At 42.2% G+C, this 18,257-nt stretch overlaps 1 pseudogene; it reads right to left on the bottom strand.

The window, feature by feature from the left end:
• Nucleotides 1–6,074: 6,074 nt before the first annotated feature.
• Nucleotides 6,075–6,969, bottom strand: LOC113832510 (annotated as a pseudogene).
• Between the last annotated feature and the right edge of the window lie 11,288 nt (nt 6,970–18,257).

Below are 18,257 nucleotides of genomic sequence, written 5' to 3'. Positions count from 1 at the left end.
ATTTGTCTTCAGAGGCAGAAGGTCATGGTCAAATATTTTAAGCTATACTGGGTTCTCCGTGGAAGAAGCCATTCTAAAAGGCACGCATTTTGCACCATCCCAAACCTACAAAGACAGGAAATAGATTAGTGATGGCCCAGGATGAAGGAATATGGAGCGCTGGGGGTTAGGGGGATGTAGAAATATTCTGATTCCATTATGATTGGCACTGCACAACTTTTTAGATGCATTAATATTGAATTGTACTCTGCATGGGCGAACACTGAGCTTTTTGCAAAGTGGATTAGGACATGTACGTAGAATGAGAAGAAAAATAAAGTCACATCCTATACTATGCCTGTCTGCCCCCAAAACGTGGAATATTTGCATCTTTTTAAATGAAGAGGATGCTGATTGGCTAGAAAGAAAGTAAACATTAAACACCCCACATTAAAGCTGAGAAGTCACCTCAGAAAATCAGAACCTCCAACAGGCTTTCTTTACTGATCTTGATATTTTTAATTGGCTGTCTCTCCGAAACACACACACACACACACACACACACACACACACACACACACACACTTACACAATAAGCTTCGATATAGGCCCACTTTTTAAGTTTTCTCAAAACTACAACATAAAAGCTGAACATGCTTTTCTGTAGATGAGTTCTGTCCCTCCCTCCTCATGTCTCAGTTTCTTATTTTGCACTGCAATCCTTAAACAGTGTATCATCCACATTCATTACCAGCTCCAAAGCTTGACAGCTGGCAAGAGTGAAACTCCACTGAACAACTTTGGAAATGGCAGAAGATAAGCCAGGGTGCATAACTAGAATTCAGCCAACCTCCAAGAGAAGTGTATAGGAAGCTCTAATTTTAAAATTCAACAGCGGAGTAAAAGACATAAAAACAGAAGTGCAGAAATACCTACTGCTTTATCTAGAATAGCCACACAGTCTAGTTTCAAATATAAATGTGATTTGATATGACTTCAAACCTACCTGTACCTCTGCCTGTAACTTTCAGAGAACTGCAAGCTTTTATAAGATTGATAAAGGGGATCCTGATGCTTATAAGGCATTTTCAAAACAATCTCTCTGGTTAACCAACCACAAAAAGTATTCCAGAATTGGACACACACACACACACACACACACACACACACACACACACTGCTGTTGCTAAGTGTGAACCTGGTTTATACTGGCCTGCATTGTCACTTTGCATGACCAGGCACAGGAATTTCCAGGAAGAGCTAACACAGAATTCAGCCTGGTAGGAAAAACAGACACATTGGCTCCTCTCCAGGGGACAAGTGGTGGGCAGGTGGGTGTGGCAGCCACACTCTGTCATGATTGGTTGCACTGGCCCTGGTCAGGTGCCTGCCTAGGCTCACATGAGCTCCTGGAGCAGCTCAGGATCCTGTGTGAATTCGTCGAGTCTGATGCCCAAACCTCCACAAGGTTATTTGGCCATGCATAGCTTGAGGCTCAAGAACTTTTTCTAAAATTGGCTTTTCCACTGTCATAGACTTTAAAAGGGTGTTTAAAGCTGAACATTTTTTCCCCTTAAAGTTGAACTTTTTTTTTTTTTGTTTGGTTGTTTGTTTGGTTTTTCGAGACAGGGTTTCTCTGTGGCTTTGGAGGCTGTCCTGGAACTAGCTCTTGTAGACCAGTCTGGTCTCGAACTCACAGAGATCCACCTGCCTCTGCCTCCTGAGTACTAGGATTAAAGGCGTGCGCCACCAACGCCCTGCTAAAGCTGAATATTTTTAAATGTTAACAAAGTAATATCCTTAGGGCAGTGCACTTTGGCACCTGCTATAGTCAAAAGTGATGTAAGTAAATTAGCCAAATATGTATAGCTTAAAGAACACAGAAGTTCCAGATGTAAGGAGGCACGGCCATCTATCTGACTGTGTCTGCATGTCATGGATTTGATTGATGGCCTGCTATTTGCACATTGGGCAATTTTCACCCTCTCATGCATTTAATGTTGTTAGTTATGACAGAGCTGACTGCTATTCCCATACTACAGACGGGAGAAAATGAAGCTCCTGGAAGATTAATTAACAATACCCTGAAATCACAGACTGTACTCCCTTTACTTTGGTGGTTCCAGGAGAGAAAGGTAATGTCTTTGTTAAATTTTAATATTTTAATTGCAAACCAGAAAAGGAAGCAGACTTTTCAGTCCATTAAGACTTTAGGTCAGATTTTCCTTGCTAAAAATGAAATGTGATGCGATGTGAAAACAAGGTTGAAAGAGTGTCAGCGCTAGGGTGGAGCTCAGAGCTCAAAATTCATTTAATATGGGGACAGTGTGGCTAACACAAATTAAATGTCCAACTACAAACTCGTAAATGTAAGAACATTTTAGGGCTGCAGCGATGACTTAGTGTCGAAGGACACTGGTTGCTCTTCAAGAGGACTTGGGTTTGATTCCCAGAACCCACACAGTGGCCCACAACCATCTAAAACAGGAGATCCCATGCCCTCTCTGGCCTCCAAGGGAACCCAGGATATGATGCACTTACACAGGCAAAACACCAATACACATTTTAAAAAATGTTTAAGTCCGCTTTAAATATGCCCAAATCAAAAACATCAACAGCAGCAACAAATCAAGATGTTTTCTAAAATTCGTCATAAGGGCTTTTCTGCCGTCACCTGCTCAGATAGTGGGGGAGGGGGGTAAACTGATCTGAGCAGCAATGGTGATCGATACAGGGGTGAGGGGGAGGGGGAACACAGTGGAGACCAGTAGCTATGAATCTGCTGGTGAGGGTGGGGCTCTTTTCTGGGCACCCAATAGGCAGAGGCTCTGACTGCAGATCCCACCTTAGCCAATCACTCTGTGGTGCTAGGCTGAAGAATCCCAAGGAATGTATTTCAGAAACACTAAACTCAGACAGAAGACAGTTTCTTTGTCAAAGCTGAGTGTTGAGACTGAAAGATGTCAAAGGGACAAATGAATAGTGTACTTGGCCAGTTTCCTACAAGCCTAGCCCCTGACTGTGTTTGATTGGAGTTACTGAGTGCGGTGTAGTGTGGCATTGCTTCAGACTGTGAAGTTACGGTATAAATGGTCTGGACATATCTTAAGGATTTTGTTTTTCTCGGGTTGTGGATAGTCAAACAATCTCCACTTCCTAAAGCAATAAACAGCCAACAATAATAGCAAATATATAGACATAAACACACACGTATATAGTAAGTTAAAATATCAGTACCTAGTTTTGTCTGAATGAAGAAGAAGAGTCAGTTTTTAAAAAGAGAACAAAGCTTTTCCCCAAAGCCAGTGTATTTTGATGGTCCTGTTGGCCAAGCCTGTGGGGTGGTGGAGGATGCAGACTTTCCTAGAAGACAGTTCATAAGAAATTGTTCACTATAAACAGTTTCTAGCCCATGTTCATTTATAATCAGATTCCTTTTCTAAAATACAAAATTAAAACAAAAATAAAAATTTAAATCTACCTAGGAGGTCTAGTTAATAATGGGAATACATGAAGTCACGAATGCTTTCCGCAGTGACATCACAGAGATAAAGTTAGACCCCACCCAACACCCTCATCAGCCAAGCTTGGCCTCACACAGCAAAGGAGGTGTTTGTACTGCCCCCTGCTGACTTCATGGTTACACTACCACATCTCAAAAATAAGTTTAGAACATATTTGATTTGATTTTTCTACATCTTTAATTTTGCATACAAATGAATGGATTTTTATAGAGTTTTAGTACAAATATACCATTATAATTTGCTCCAGTTTTTCTCCATTCCTGCTGCTCTCCCATTTTCCTTGCCCCCTTGCCTCTTATTAGTCTCTTCCCCCCTCAAATGGTGCCCCTTCTGCCTTCCTGTGTCATATATCCTATTACCCTCTTTTCCTCCATCCCCTCTTCCTTAAAGTCTCTTTATACCCTTTAATGATCTCCTTCCTAGGTTAATGATGTACACACACACACACACACACACACACACACACACACACACACACTTAACGCTAGAGTCTACATTTCAAACAAAACGCGTTTGTCTTTCTAAGCATGGCTTATTTTGTTTAACAGAGATTTTCAGTTCCAACCATTTTCCTGAAAATATCATAAGTTCATTGTTTGCAGCTGATATTCTGCTGTGTGTGTGTGTGTGTGTGTGTGTGTGTGTACATCACATTGCAAATTTTACAGAAAATAAAGCAAATATGAGAATGAACAATATGTAGAATTCCAACTAAAAGAGCAGAGGATTTTATTGCCACAGTTCAAAGTGTAAACTCTTATACATGTGAAGGCAAGGGGAACACAACTTTGTTGGCAACCTTGTTAAAAACAAAACAAAACATGGTTCTTGCTCTATGTTTGAAATTTTGACATTGTCCTATCACAAATTCATTTTAAAAGATTGCTTGAAGTAACTTAAGCCTTCACAGAAATCTTCTAGCAAACAGGTATCTTAAAACAAACAAAATCATCCCAAAGTTTGATTCTAGACTGTCATCATGCAGTGTTTCATCAGAACTCCATTACAGTGAGGACCCGAGACTCCCTTTGTGGCGTGGCTCCAATCTACACTGTGATGCATGGGACTGTCGGTATACTTGTGGGGCATGTCTACATCAGTGTCAACTCCAGCTGTCTAAAAACAGTGCCTGCCAAGTTTCCAGATGAGATTTATTGTGGTGATGCATTGTTTATGATCTCAAAAAGCCACTGAATATCAGAGTGCAAAGCCAGCCACAGTAGTCAGCCATAGAGGCTGGGCAGGGGTGGCACATGCCCTTAATCCCAGGACCCAGGAAACAGAGGCTGATGGATCTCTGAGTTCAAGGCCACCAGGGCTACATGAGAGTGAATCAGTCTAAATGAGAAACAGCCCATGCCTTTAATCCCAGCACTAGAGAGGTGTATAAGAAGGAGCCCAGGGTCTTATAAGGCATTCAGTATTCAGTCTCAGGGCAATGAGTCTCCAGCCACATTGAGTACAAGATCCTCCTTCCAGCCTTGGTAGACATAAAAGCTCTCTGATAGCTTGGTTGCTTTGCTTTTCTGATCTCCAGGAAAGCTTTACTGGATCAAAAACCACATAGCACCACAATGTATCTTACCAAACTTGTACATTTAAAAGACTTAAGGGCACTCTTAAAATTCTTAAGACAGGGCTCCGGAGATGGTTTAGTGGGTTAAGGAGCTTGCTGTGTGGGCCCAAGGGCCTGAGTTCAGATCTCCAGCAGCCATATAAAAAGCTGCTTGTGATGGTGGATCCCGTAGCTCCAGTGCTGCAGAGAAGGAGAAGAAGCAAGGGGGACCTGGGAGCTGCTGGCCAGCCATTCTAGATGAAACTGAACTCCAGATTCATCGAAAGAAGGTAAGCGGTAAGGTGGAAGGCAAAAGAGGAAAATGTTCCACGTGTGTCCTTTGCTCCACAGGCATAGGCACGTGCACCTGCTCTCTCTCTCTCTCTCTCTCTCTCTCTCTCTCTCTCTCTCTCTCTCACACACACACACACACACACACACACACACACACACCACACACACACACAGGCGCACAGACAATTTTATATAATATTTAGTATTACATCAAAGTAATAAACTGAAATATGTAACCATAGTAATTCAGTGTTTAGTTTAACAAAAGTTGTTTCTCTCAACACCTATAACCTCTTGCAGCACAATGGTGATATTTTCCATGAGATGGACAGAATCTAGTGTTCTTACTGTACGACTGAAGGAGGAGTTAAGAATGAAGGCTGCACATCATTGGTGGTTTGAAAGAGCTGTGGGGATGACAAATGGATCTTACTAAAATACTAGTGTAGGGCAACCAAGTCCACCCAGCATTTCCCTCTTTGCTTAATATAGACATTGACTTGTTATTTGCACAGGTATGTGAGAAAAACTGGATGATGTGAGAACATGGATAACTCAGACATCATCGTGACGACAGTTTGGGTAACTACAGGACACTTTGTCTCAGCTGTTACATCACTGCCACATATCCAGCGACAGAGGGAATCCTTTACAGCTTTGCACTGTATTGCTTATTTAGAGAAAGACTTGTTAGATACTGAAATAATGAATGTAGATTGTCATTAAACATGAGGCCCAGGTTTACAAGTTAGTCTTCCTATATCATCAAAAAGACATTATGTATTCTGCTAATACTGTTCAACATTAAGAGGCTATAACTGATGGTGCAATTACTCTCTTGTGTATTTTGACAAACAATACACTTGCCAGTAATATGCCTATAGTGAAAAATGAATAAATTAAGTAGCTGTGTGAAGGAACAGTACCTTCTGTGTCTCAGGATCGATTAACTAGTTCCAAACACCAGTAGCTATTCAGATATCACTGTGGAAAGCATCCTCCGATGTCCAGTGGCAGGATGCAAGCATGAGAACACTCCATAGGTCTTCTCTCAAAAGCTTTGAGATCTTCCACTTGCTGCAGTGTGTCCTGGTTGGGTTACCATGCTGGTCACCATTATGGCCCAGTCCATCAAAGCCCATGCACGACTCCTGGACACTAAGCTCTAGTATCATTATTTGAGTTTTCCTGTTCCCTTCATTAGTTCATAAGTAACAAGAAGGGCAATGTTGGGACCCAGTCCCCACGGGGTCTCTGTGATTTGTTTTCCAGCATAACCACAGGTAACTCCTGTTTTCCTGGCCTCGCCCACTAGTATCAGCATCCTGTTATGGACCTTTCTTGTTTTGAAACATTATGCTTTGCCCCTATCCCCTTCTTGCTTCGTTGGCCATGGGCGGGGGTTGTGGTTTTCTTGTTTATGATGGGGCGTGGGAATGCGTTCTGCTAGCAGGTGGTGTTTTTCCATCTCCTCTTGTATATAAACTGTTGGCTGCAATAAACCGATGGCTTTCGCTTCTACCGAATGACCCGAGTTATGTCCTTCTTAACCTGAAGACTCTCCCCTGGTCTGCTTCTTCGGTCGCTGGCGCTGGCACTGGTGACAGGGGAATACATCTGGTTAGGTACTTCCCATAGCACGGAAGGGCATGCGGGACATTAGAACTTCCTAGTCAATGTGTGAATCAGGGGCCACTGAGTAAAGTGTGACCAGATGCCAAGTCGTTTGGTTTGAAGTTTTGCTAACCTCAGTTATCTTTCTTCTTTCTTTTAATTTATTTTGTAATTTGAAAAGTAACATTTTATTGGGTATTTAGCGTAGTTGGCAGCGTGCTTACCCAGCAAGTAGGAAGCCTTGGGTATCATCCCTAGCACCACATAAACTAAGTAAGGTGATATTTACCTTTAATTCCAACACTTAGGAAATAAAGGCTGGAGGATCAGGAGTTCGAGATTCTTCTCAGCTGCTTGGTGAGTTCAAGACCAGCCTGAGCTACCTGACAATTTGTCTTCACAAAAGAAAAGGTAGTACGTTTTTTTACTAAAACCGGAATTTCAAGCAATACAAAAAGCAAGTAGGACCAAATGAAAGTCTTTCTTTGACCTGAGGTTTCCAATCCCTACTAATTCCCTTGTTTCCTTCCACAAATACAAATACAAGCATATTTGTATTTGTATTTCATGCAAATACAAGCATAAATATGAATATAAATGTGTGTGCATAAGCATCTATCATCACATACATAAATTACTTTCTACAGTAATGTCAGCACACCATAAGCCTTGTCATTTTTCTTCCTTAATAATATATCTTAGCGATAAGCTCATTGCACAAAGTCCCTGTTTCCTTTTTACAGCCTCATAAGGTTTCCTTGTATGACTGCACAATCATTTATTTAACCAGACACATATTAATAATTCCTCGGGTCTTTTGGTAATTTAAACCTTTCCAGAAGGAGCAGAGAAAAATTATCTTAAATTATTGAATCAAAATATGAATATTTATTATTTGATAAGTAAAGCCATGAGCCTACACAAATACATCCCCCTACAGCACAGGAGACTCCAAGTGCAGATACTCTAGCCATTTCTGTGTATTACTGAAGTGTTTACTATTTTCTAATCTAGCAAGTGACAGATGGTCTCTTGATTTCATGTGACATCAATTATAACAAGCCAATCTTTGAGCAGCAGTCACTGTGTGCCTGACATTGTCCTGAGTGCATTGTCTACAGGAACAAACTGATATACAGCAGCACACTAAGATGATTCTCACACGTCAGCTGTTTAAAGTGTATAATTATGTGGCTGTGTGAATGGCTTAGTGGATAACGTGCTTGCCATGCAGGTATGATGCCTGGAGCCTGGGTCTCCAGAGGATTTATATATTCAGGTGGGCATGATGGTTGCCTGTAATTCCAGGGCTGGGAGGTGCAGACAGAAGCTCCTTGGAACAAGGTAGCTAACTAGACCTCCCCATAATTGTGATTTCTGAGTTCAACCAAGAGGTGATGTCTCAGTGAATCAGGTAGAGACTGATGCAGGAAGATTCCCAGTGTCAATCTTGGGCACTATAGTCATGCATATACAGTGTACCCACACATGTGTGAACATGTGTACCCACACACAGGTTCCCCTTCCATACACATAAAAGCAGATATTAAACTACATAATTATGGAGGGTGGGTCACACTTGTAATCCCAACTACTTAGGACTTCAAGATCATCTTGGGAAATTTAGCAAAACTATGTCTCAAAATAAATAATAATAATTAGTGATTAAATGGCTTTTAGTATATTTACAGAGATGTCTGTGCTGACAAGTTTTATGTCAACTTGACACAAGCTAGAATCTTTGGAGAGAAAGGAGCCTCAACTGAGAAAATATCTCAATAACATCAGGCTATAAGCAAGCCTGTAGAGCATTTTCTTAATTAATGATTCATGGGGGAGGCCCAGCCCATTGTGGGTGGTTCCATCCATAAGAAGGTGGTCCTGGGTTCTATAAGATAGCAGGCTGAGCAAGCCCTGGGAAGCAAGTCAGTAAGTAGCACCTTTACATGGTTTCTGAATCAGCTTCTGTCTCCAGGTTCCTGCCCTGTTTGAGTTCCTGCCCAGACTTCCACCAATGATGAACAGTGATGTGGAAACATAAGCCAAGTAAACCCTTTCCTCCCAAAATTTCTTTAGATCATGGTGTTTCATCACGGCAATAGTAATCCTAACTAAGACAATATGCAATTGTTCACAGACTTAGAATGAATAATTTAGTCAGCTCCAAGGAAGTGCTAGAGCCAATAGCTGTCAGCCACTTACTACTCTTCCACCCAGAAGCCTTAGCCAACTCTGCCCATAGATTTGCCCGTGTTAGCCGTCTCCTGAACATATAGAATCTCATATTCATGAAATGGCTTTTGTAACTGACTTCTGCTTAGCCAACTATTTCCAAGGTTCACACACACTGAAACATGCATCAGTTCTTCTTTCCTGTTGCAGTCTGTTCTTTTAGTACCCATCATTATAAACAAAATTGCTACATTTTATTGACTCATTTATAAGTTAAGGGACATCTAGGTCATTTGGGCTATCTAAATGACGCTGTTTCTCACATGTGTGAGAAATGTAGATGACGGTCACTTGTTTGCATAGAAAGGAGCAGTCATTAGGCCACATAGGAAGCATATTTGTGTGTGGTTTCCAAATATTTCCCCATGGAATTTACTGAAGTCCCCCATTCTTGAATGCTGCACTTCCGTGTCATTTCATGATTGTCTTCTTCATGACATTGTAGCCTTCCAAAGTAGAGAGTCACCCAGTCTCGATGTATTTATCACCACAGAGCTGGAACTGGGAGGAAGGTGGATGACTTCTTTCACTTAGCAAAAGATTGAATAAAATTAATCATTTAAGAGATGAAAACAGGCATGTGCAACAAGGTAGTTAATTCATCTTTAAAATAATTTCCTGTTGTAGTTTCCTTGGCAAGGTAGTTAAACAAAAGGCCAGAATTAAAAAAATAAACAACCTTATTGTAACCTTATAGAAGCTCAGGGATGAATGAAAATAGCAGTGCAGTCCTACTCATTAGCGAAGTCAACATAAACAGGTAGAAACCAGTAGCAGACTCCATCGGGTCCTTACATTGTCATAGGCATGTGTGATTATACCAGCAATACTTTTTAACACCTAAAAGTTTTTCTCAGCATCTATTAACTACTCCTATAACAGGATTTATTATGACATTTTCATGCACACATACAGCATCTGCTATACTTCCACCGACACCATTCACTTCTGTTAGAATTGGTGTTTGCATGTAACATTATTAAAATTATCCTTTTACAAGTGTTTAATAAATTTTTGTCATCCCCTATAAAGCCAAGGCATTGTTTTGTCAAAATTATTTCTATATTCTACAGACCCAACAGACACAGGCTTCAAGCTCCAGGTTGAGCTTTGTGGATCTTCAATTCTCAGCCACCCAGTAACCTGAGCACACAGGTGGGTCTCCCGAAACATCCCTGAGCACACAGGTGGGTCTCCAGAAACATCCCTGATGACCCAACTTTCTGAGTCTGCACATCCCTCACCACATTACCTTTCAGAACACAGACACAGGGTTGGCCTGAGTCCACCATTCTTCACAGCCATCCCAAGCCTGCCACACACACTCTCCTCCAGACCTATTCTTTGGACCGTTTCATGCTTACAGAAGTTCAACCCAGTTGACTGATTACTCAATGGCCATGTAAGAGGGGCAGAATCTGCCAGGACCTTCAGCCTACATGATTAAGAGTTTTCTCTAGAGGCCTTCATCCCTATTTGTTAGCTTAACAGGCCAGGAGAAAACAAGCGGCCCCGTGTGCTCATTCCTGCTCAAAAGACGGGGCCTTCTCCATTTCAGACTTGGACTCCAGAAGCTTCTGTGAAGGAATGTTCAATTGAAAACACATCTGGTTAGAACTCCATGGGGAATCCTGAGAACAGGAGGCCAGGTCCACAGTGGATGGAGACCATGGAAGCTGGAGTTTTGGGCCCTGGCTCCATGAGTAGTGCTGACATCAGTAACAGCAGATATTCTAGAATCGAATGCTGTCTCAGAACACTATGCCCTTATCTGTAATGGAGCTGGCTCATGTTGGCTAGTTGGCTAACTCCATGGTCATTTTGCAAGCCAGGTTGACAGTATTAGTAGCCACTGAGGGAGTATTTACACCACGCAAATCAACAAGCATTCTGAACAAAGGCTTTTGGGCCCTGTAGGGCGCTGACTAGCTAAATATTTACTATTGAAACCACTTATTTACACTTATAAAAAACATGCATATAAACTTGTAGTTCTCAACCAGAAGTGTCTGAGTACCCAAGTGACATTTGGGTCCAGACACAATTGGTTATCAAACTCAAGGAAGAGGTATGTTGTGGTGTGAAAGCGAACTGTCCCCAAGGCACAGGTGTTTGAACACTTGGCCCCCAGCTAGTGGTGCTTAGGACATGAGTGTCACTGGATGAAGTGAACCACTGTCTAAATTTAAGTTTCTATTGCTGTGAAGAGACATCATTTGCACCAACTCTTATAAAGGAAAATATTTAATCGGGGACTGGCTTACAGTTCAGAGATGTAGTCCCCTGTCATCATGGAGAGAAGCCTGGTGGCATGCAGCAGAAATGGTGCTGGAGAAGTACCTGAGAGTTCTACATACAGTTCTGAAGACATCAGGAAGAGAGAGTGACACTGGGCCTGGCTGGAGCATCTGAAACCTCAAAGCCTACCTACCCCCAGTGGCACACTTCTTCCAATAAGACCACACCTACTCCAACAAGGCCACACCTCCTAATAGTGCCACTCCTGATGAGCCTTTGGGGGGACATTTTCATTCAGATAATCACAGCCTCTGTGGGGGCATGCTTTTGAGGTGTTATAGCCTTACTCCACTTCCTGGCTGCTTTCTGCTTCCTGGTTGCTGCATCAATGTCCTTGTTGCCAAGCCTTCTCTGCTATGATGGGATTATGTCCCCTCAAACCACCAGTCAAAATAAACTGTTCCTCCCTAAGTAGCTTCTTCTCTGTTACCTGGTCACAACATAGAGAAAAGTAAGGGCTGTAGGGTGCAACTGAGATCCCACTAGTACTGGGAGATGCCATTCAACATTGCAGCAAGCTCACACAACAAAGAGAAAGAATTCTCCAGCTCCTGGTGTCACAGTGCTCAGACTGAGAAAGTTAGTGTAAATAGGAATAAAATGGAGAATTCTTGATGGGTCCTGCTTGTTCAGGAGAACATAAATCCCTGGGGGAACTGGATATCTCCTTCCCTTGAAAAGTCTCAAAAGGCCACTTTGCAGCCATTGCTAAAGCTTGTGCCATTGAAAGGCCATCTGGCAGGTTCGCCCTTCATACCTCAGCTTTTGGTCATTCAGTACCATTCAGATTTGCAGCCCTGCCCAGCACTTGGCACCATGTGCTGTATCTTGAAACCCCTTTCTCTCTGCTCCAGTGGCACACTGCTACCAGAAACCAACTCTCATTCACCTACTCTACATGCATTTTAGAGTTCCCTCTCTGTGTCTCACTGTCCCTGCCTCTGCCTCTGTCTTTTCTCTCTCTCTCTCTCTCTCTCTCTCTCTCTCTCTCTCTCTCTCTCTCTCCCTGCCTACTCCTCTCTCTTTCTCTCTCTCTCTCTCTCTCTCTCTGTCTCTCTCTCTTTCTCTCTCTCTCTCTCTCGTGTGTGTGTGTGTGTGTGTGTGTGTGTGTGTACTAGAACACACACATGCCATGTGTGTACAGGTGCCTACAGAGCTCCAAAGAGGGGGTCATATCCCCTGGAACTTGAGTTATAGGCATCTGTGAGCTACCCTACATGGGTGCTGGGAACCAAATTTGGGTCCTCTGCAAGTCCAGCATGCACTCTTAACTGCTAGGCCTTCTCTATTTCTCCCTTTTAAATTAGTTTTATTGACATATGGACATACCGTTCCTAGGCAACCATTAATCTCCTCTTTATAGATTTGTCTATTCTGAACATCATGTATGAATGGAATCATGTATTTTGTTTTGTGATTGACTCCTTTCAGTTAGCATGTCTCAAGATTCAGCCTGCTGAGCCATGTGTTCATCCCGTTTTTATTGCCTATTAATAATCCATTATAAGGATTGCTACATTTTATTTATTCATCTATCAGTTGACGGAGTGGCCCCCCTTTAAACTATTATGAATAATGTTACTGATGTTCCTGTACACACATTTTTGTATTGATTGGTGTTTTTTTTTCTTAGTGTTAAAAGGTAAGCCTAAGTTGAATCACTTGAGGAATCAGAACCTTTTCCAAAATGACTGTATCATGTGACTTTCTGAGGCCGTCAAGATGTCTCAGTGGGTAAGGGCACATGCTGTTCAAATCTAATGACCTGAGTTCAATCCCTAAAATCCACAGTGGAAGGAGAGAACCAGCTCTGGAAAGTTCCCTTATCTCCACATACAAGCCATGGCAGGCATGCACCCACCCACATACTCCCATTCCCAATCCCTCCACACACTACACTTACACACACTCACATATATACACATGTTACACACATATGACACACACATACATACATCTATACACATATATGACACATACATACATACACACAACACACATATCTATACACTCACACACATATACACACATACACACATCTATACCCACATTCTACCCACACACATATATACACATATATACACATATGACACACATACACACATCCATACACACATACTATACACACGTATATACACATATATGACACTCACATACATACATACATCTATACACACATATGACACACACATACACACATATATACACACATAGGACACACATGCACACATCACACACAATACATAAAATAAAAGCACAAAATCCTTGGTCCCTGAGGGACTTTGATGACTTCTCTGGAAATCAGCTGACCTGATGTGTTGAGGCTCTTCCCTCCTTGTCTTCATCCCTTCCTTTTCCCTTCCTTCAGTCCTGAATGTCATTTACTTAATTACTTGGCAGTACTTAAGCATGTGTTTTATTGCATATATAACTTCGGAAAGTAGGAAGATTACATAAATATCTCCCACTCAGTCATGACTATTAACACTACCTGCGTGCTTTTCCTTCTGGTCTGTTTTTCTGTTTGTGCACATCTAGAGTAGACACCTTTACATCTAGGACTTTCAAATCTGACAGCTCCACCTGAACCATCTCACCTCACTACACACTGTTCAAGTTTCCAAAGAATGTATTTCCTTTTATTAGCTATATTTTCTCTTTTTATATTTTATTAATTTGTGCTGTGTGCATGTGTGAATACGTGTGTGTGTGTGTGTGTGTGTGTGTGTGTGTGTGAGAGAGAGAGAGAGAGAGAGAGAGAGAGAGAGAGAGAGAGAGAGAGAGAGAGAGAATGGGTATATCTGTAGTGTGGGCTCACATATGCCACAGTTCATGTGTGAAAGTCAGAGGACAGACAATTTGTGGGTGTCTGTTCTCTCCTCCCACTATATGGGTCCGAGGGATTGACTTGGGTCATCAGGGTTGGTGGACAGTCCCTTTACATGCTGAGCCGTCTCACCGGCCAGCTGTTATACTTTCTTGCTTCCCTCTCCCCTGCTACTTTCAGGACGTCTTTTTTACTTGGGTTCAGTTAGGTGCTTGCTTCAGTATGGGTTGGAGGCCATTTTCGGAAGCATGGACAACTAGAAGAGGTTACACCACACCAGAGAAGCAAATGCCTTTCTGCAATCACTAACTGCTAACAGATCCTCAGATAGCGTGGGGTTCCATGGGCACTTCCTCTACCCCCGAGAGAGTGGTGAATGGCTCACTCTTGTGCAGGGGGGCATAGCCACTGTGTGGGCATGACTGGAAAGGCCATGTTGACTCCTGACAGAAGTGTTGTGTAGCACGTGTTCACATCCTCTGACTTCTGCATTCTTTTCATTCCTCAATGCTCCCGGCCTCTGAGGCACTGATAAGCAATTTGGGCTGGAGACTTGCTCTTCCTTGAAGTGGCGGAAGCTTAGAGAAGTTGGAGTAAGGTGGTCAGGTCAGATCATTAGCAGGGCTGTCCTTGGCAGAGATTAATGCAGTTAACCTCGAGACAACATGTCTTCTTCAACATACACTCCCTTCATTGTGATGTTATCTGCTACAAGGCTTCACCAAAGGCCTGAGAGATAAAGTTCCTGATATTGGCCTTCACTTTCTAATGCTATGAGCTAAATCAAACCTTCTCTTTTGTTATACTGCAGGAAATGGACTAACCCAGAAAATGTCTATCAAAATTGAGTTGTTTTCTCTAGCAATGCCCCAAAATGTGGACTCAGATTTATAACTAGGTGCTGAGCAGACACGGGAAGAAGTCGGGAGTTGGACTTTAAAGAACTTATTTAGCTGTACATGGAGTCTTACAGATACTTCTGGTGGGGGCTTAAAGAACAAGACTAGGAACTGAAATTGGAAAGAAAAATCACCATGTAAGGTGATTTATTATACATTTATAAACAAATATATATTTATTTTAAAAAGCAACCTAGTATAAAGCTGAATTGTATATATGCTCATGAAACGTGAAAGAAATTTAAGAGGACTGAAAATCTAGTGGGAGAAATCTCCAGCCATCGAAGCTTTCAGATGGCTGCTTGCTTACTTTTAACTGTGTGCACTAGGATTGGGAAGCAATGTCATGAAGCAGAGGGAAAATGAAAAAGAACACAGCAAGCCAGTCGGTGGTGGTCATTCCCTTAATCCCAGGACTTGGGAGTCAGAGGCAGGTGGATCACTGTGAGTTTGAGGCCAGCCTGGTCTACAGAGAAGACAGGCAGGGCTACACAGAGAAACCCTGTATTGAAACAAACAACAAAAGAATGCAGAAAAAATATTTAGAAAATTTTCAGCCTATCCAGAAAAGGCCAAAACAAACAGATGCTGAGGAGAAAAGAGATTAGCCAAGAGAAAGGGAGCCAAGTCCTGACACAAGAAAACTGGGAAAGGAAGATGCCCAGATGTCACCACAGGAATCTGTGAGGCCCAGTGTTTCAGGGGCTGGCCTTTCTGCTGTGCACGAGCTCCCTGCCTGCAACCTCTTGTCCAGCAAGTCACTCCAAGGCGGCACCAGGGTGGCTGATGTTACTGCTCCAAAGGGTGTAGTCAGTAAGCTTTGGCATCTCTATGTGCTGATTCTGCAGACAGATGGCAAGCAAGAGTTAGAGGGTCACAGTGGCTCCCACTGTGATTTCAAAAGAGATCCTGCTGGGCCCAGAAGAGGTCTGCTTCAGGAGTAGACACAGGGATGCCAACTGAAGCTGAGAGAGTGCCACTGTTACCCTTGAGCCACCAGGAGGGTAGAGCCACCGCTATATATAATGTCAGTCTGTGAAAGCCACAGGCATCAGTGTATCACTGAGAAAGATGCCAAACAGACGGTGGCCAGCGGTTAGGGGTTGGATCTTTCTGAGGCCTCCAGCCACTCCCACCTTGGTATGCATCATTTGACACTGGGGGTTGAGCTTCCATGTCTTTGCGGCTGGCCTTCAGTCTGGATTTAGACTGAGTACTCTTCCCTTTTGAAATAGGAATGCTTGTCCTAGCCTTGTCTCACTTTTGAATTACAGAACTAGAAGGAAAAGAAAAGAGAGAAAAGAAAAATGGTCTCTCTCATACCACAGCCCAGGATGTCCTAAAACTCACCACTGTGTAGCCCAGATTAGTCTGAGATTCACAGCAATCCTCTTGCCTCAGCTTCCCAAGTGCTGGAGTTACAGGCATGAGCCACTCACCCTGCTTCAAATTTTGGTTTTGATTTTACTGTTTCACAGATCAAAGGAGTTTGCCTTCGGTTCCAAATGAGACTTTGGACCTGAATGCTGAGGGATGCTTCATTCAGTTAGGGACTTGGAGATGGGGGTGAATGTCTCTTGTTTGTGACATGGATGTGGACATTGGACTAGGGGAAGGTGCTTTGAAAATTTGGGGGTGCTGGTTTTAGTATAGATTGGCATATTCTCTCTGAGTCCTGGAGAGTTTCTGAAGAGTAAATTGCTCTGAAAAGACTAGCCTAACAACAGGCTGCCACCTTCCACACTCTTCCTTTTTTTTTCTTTCAAACATACTATCTAGTTTGTCTTTTTACTGAAAGTTTTTTTTTTTCTAATAATTGTTTGAATGGGCATGGTTCAGTCCTTTTATCCCTTTAATAAGTTCTTATTATAAAAATGACACAGGCTTTCAGGTTCAATCTGACAATACTAAATGTGTTTCCTATTTTAATAGGCTTTGTTGCTGCTACCATTACTGCTGTGTGTTACTGTTGTCTACACATTTGACCATGTATTCTACAAACAAAGATAATTTTACTCCTTCCTGTTTGAGAATCATTATTTTTTTTGTCTTATTGCTCTGACTAGTCTTTCTAGTAAGGTGTTGAACAGGAGTTGTAAAAGTAGAAATTATTGCCTTGCAGTTAGAACCAAATTGTTCATATTCTTTACTTTAGTTACAATGCCAGCTATGGACTCTATATTCAGACTGTAGTCTGGTGAGGGGAGTTTCTCTTATACATTGTCTAGAGGGTTTTGTTGTTGTTGTTTTTAATCTTGAATGATGCTGCATTTTTGTCATTGTTCTGCACCTATTGGGATGAGCCTCCATTTCTTCTATGCTATCATGTTTACGGATTTGTAAATGTTGAACACCTAGTTGGCTATGGTTTATAACACTTCTAATGTGCTGCTGGGTTTTGGATTCAGTATTTTCTTGGTTTCTGCATCTCTATCCATTAGTGATACTGACTGTTGGTTTCTGTGTGGTGTCTTCCAAAAATCCCTACTACACGATGAGCGCATGTTTACTGATCGCATCCTACCCTGTTTCTGGCTTATTTGTTTCCATCTAGTCATTGGTTAACAGGGAAATCAATCACTTTCCTCCCCATGTTGACCACTCTCTTCCTCCTTCCCCCAAAACAAATACACAACATTCCAAGCCATTTAGTGGTTGAGGTGACTCAGCCACAGCATCATTTCCAGCCTTTTCTTGGGACTATCTCTTAAAAATCATTTTCCTATTGTGTCCTTTACAGACCTTTCCCCTAAAGCCACCTCCACCTTTGAACAGTTGGAATACATATGTACTGTATTTCTCTTTTTGCAGTTGGTTCTTTAGAAGAACACAAGCCGGCCACTACAGTAGCTGACATTTTTTCATTTTACTCCCTTAAAACCTTTACTCCCTTACTGTCTGAGAGTGCCATTGCTCTCATTAAGAATACATGGTCCTCTATTGCCCATCTCCATAGCTCTCCCCTTACCATTAGCTCCCCGGTTCCCTTAGCCATTTCACTCTACTTCCATGCCACAGATACACACACGACTTTG

The sequence above is a fragment of the Cricetulus griseus genome, assembly GCF_003668045.3.
Source record: "Cricetulus griseus strain 17A/GY chromosome 1 unlocalized genomic scaffold, alternate assembly CriGri-PICRH-1.0 chr1_0, whole genome shotgun sequence".
Lineage (NCBI taxonomy): Eukaryota > Metazoa > Chordata > Mammalia > Rodentia > Cricetidae > Cricetulus > Cricetulus griseus.
Note: the sequence above shows the minus strand (reverse complement) of the source record. Positions and strands in the feature narration are given on the sequence as shown.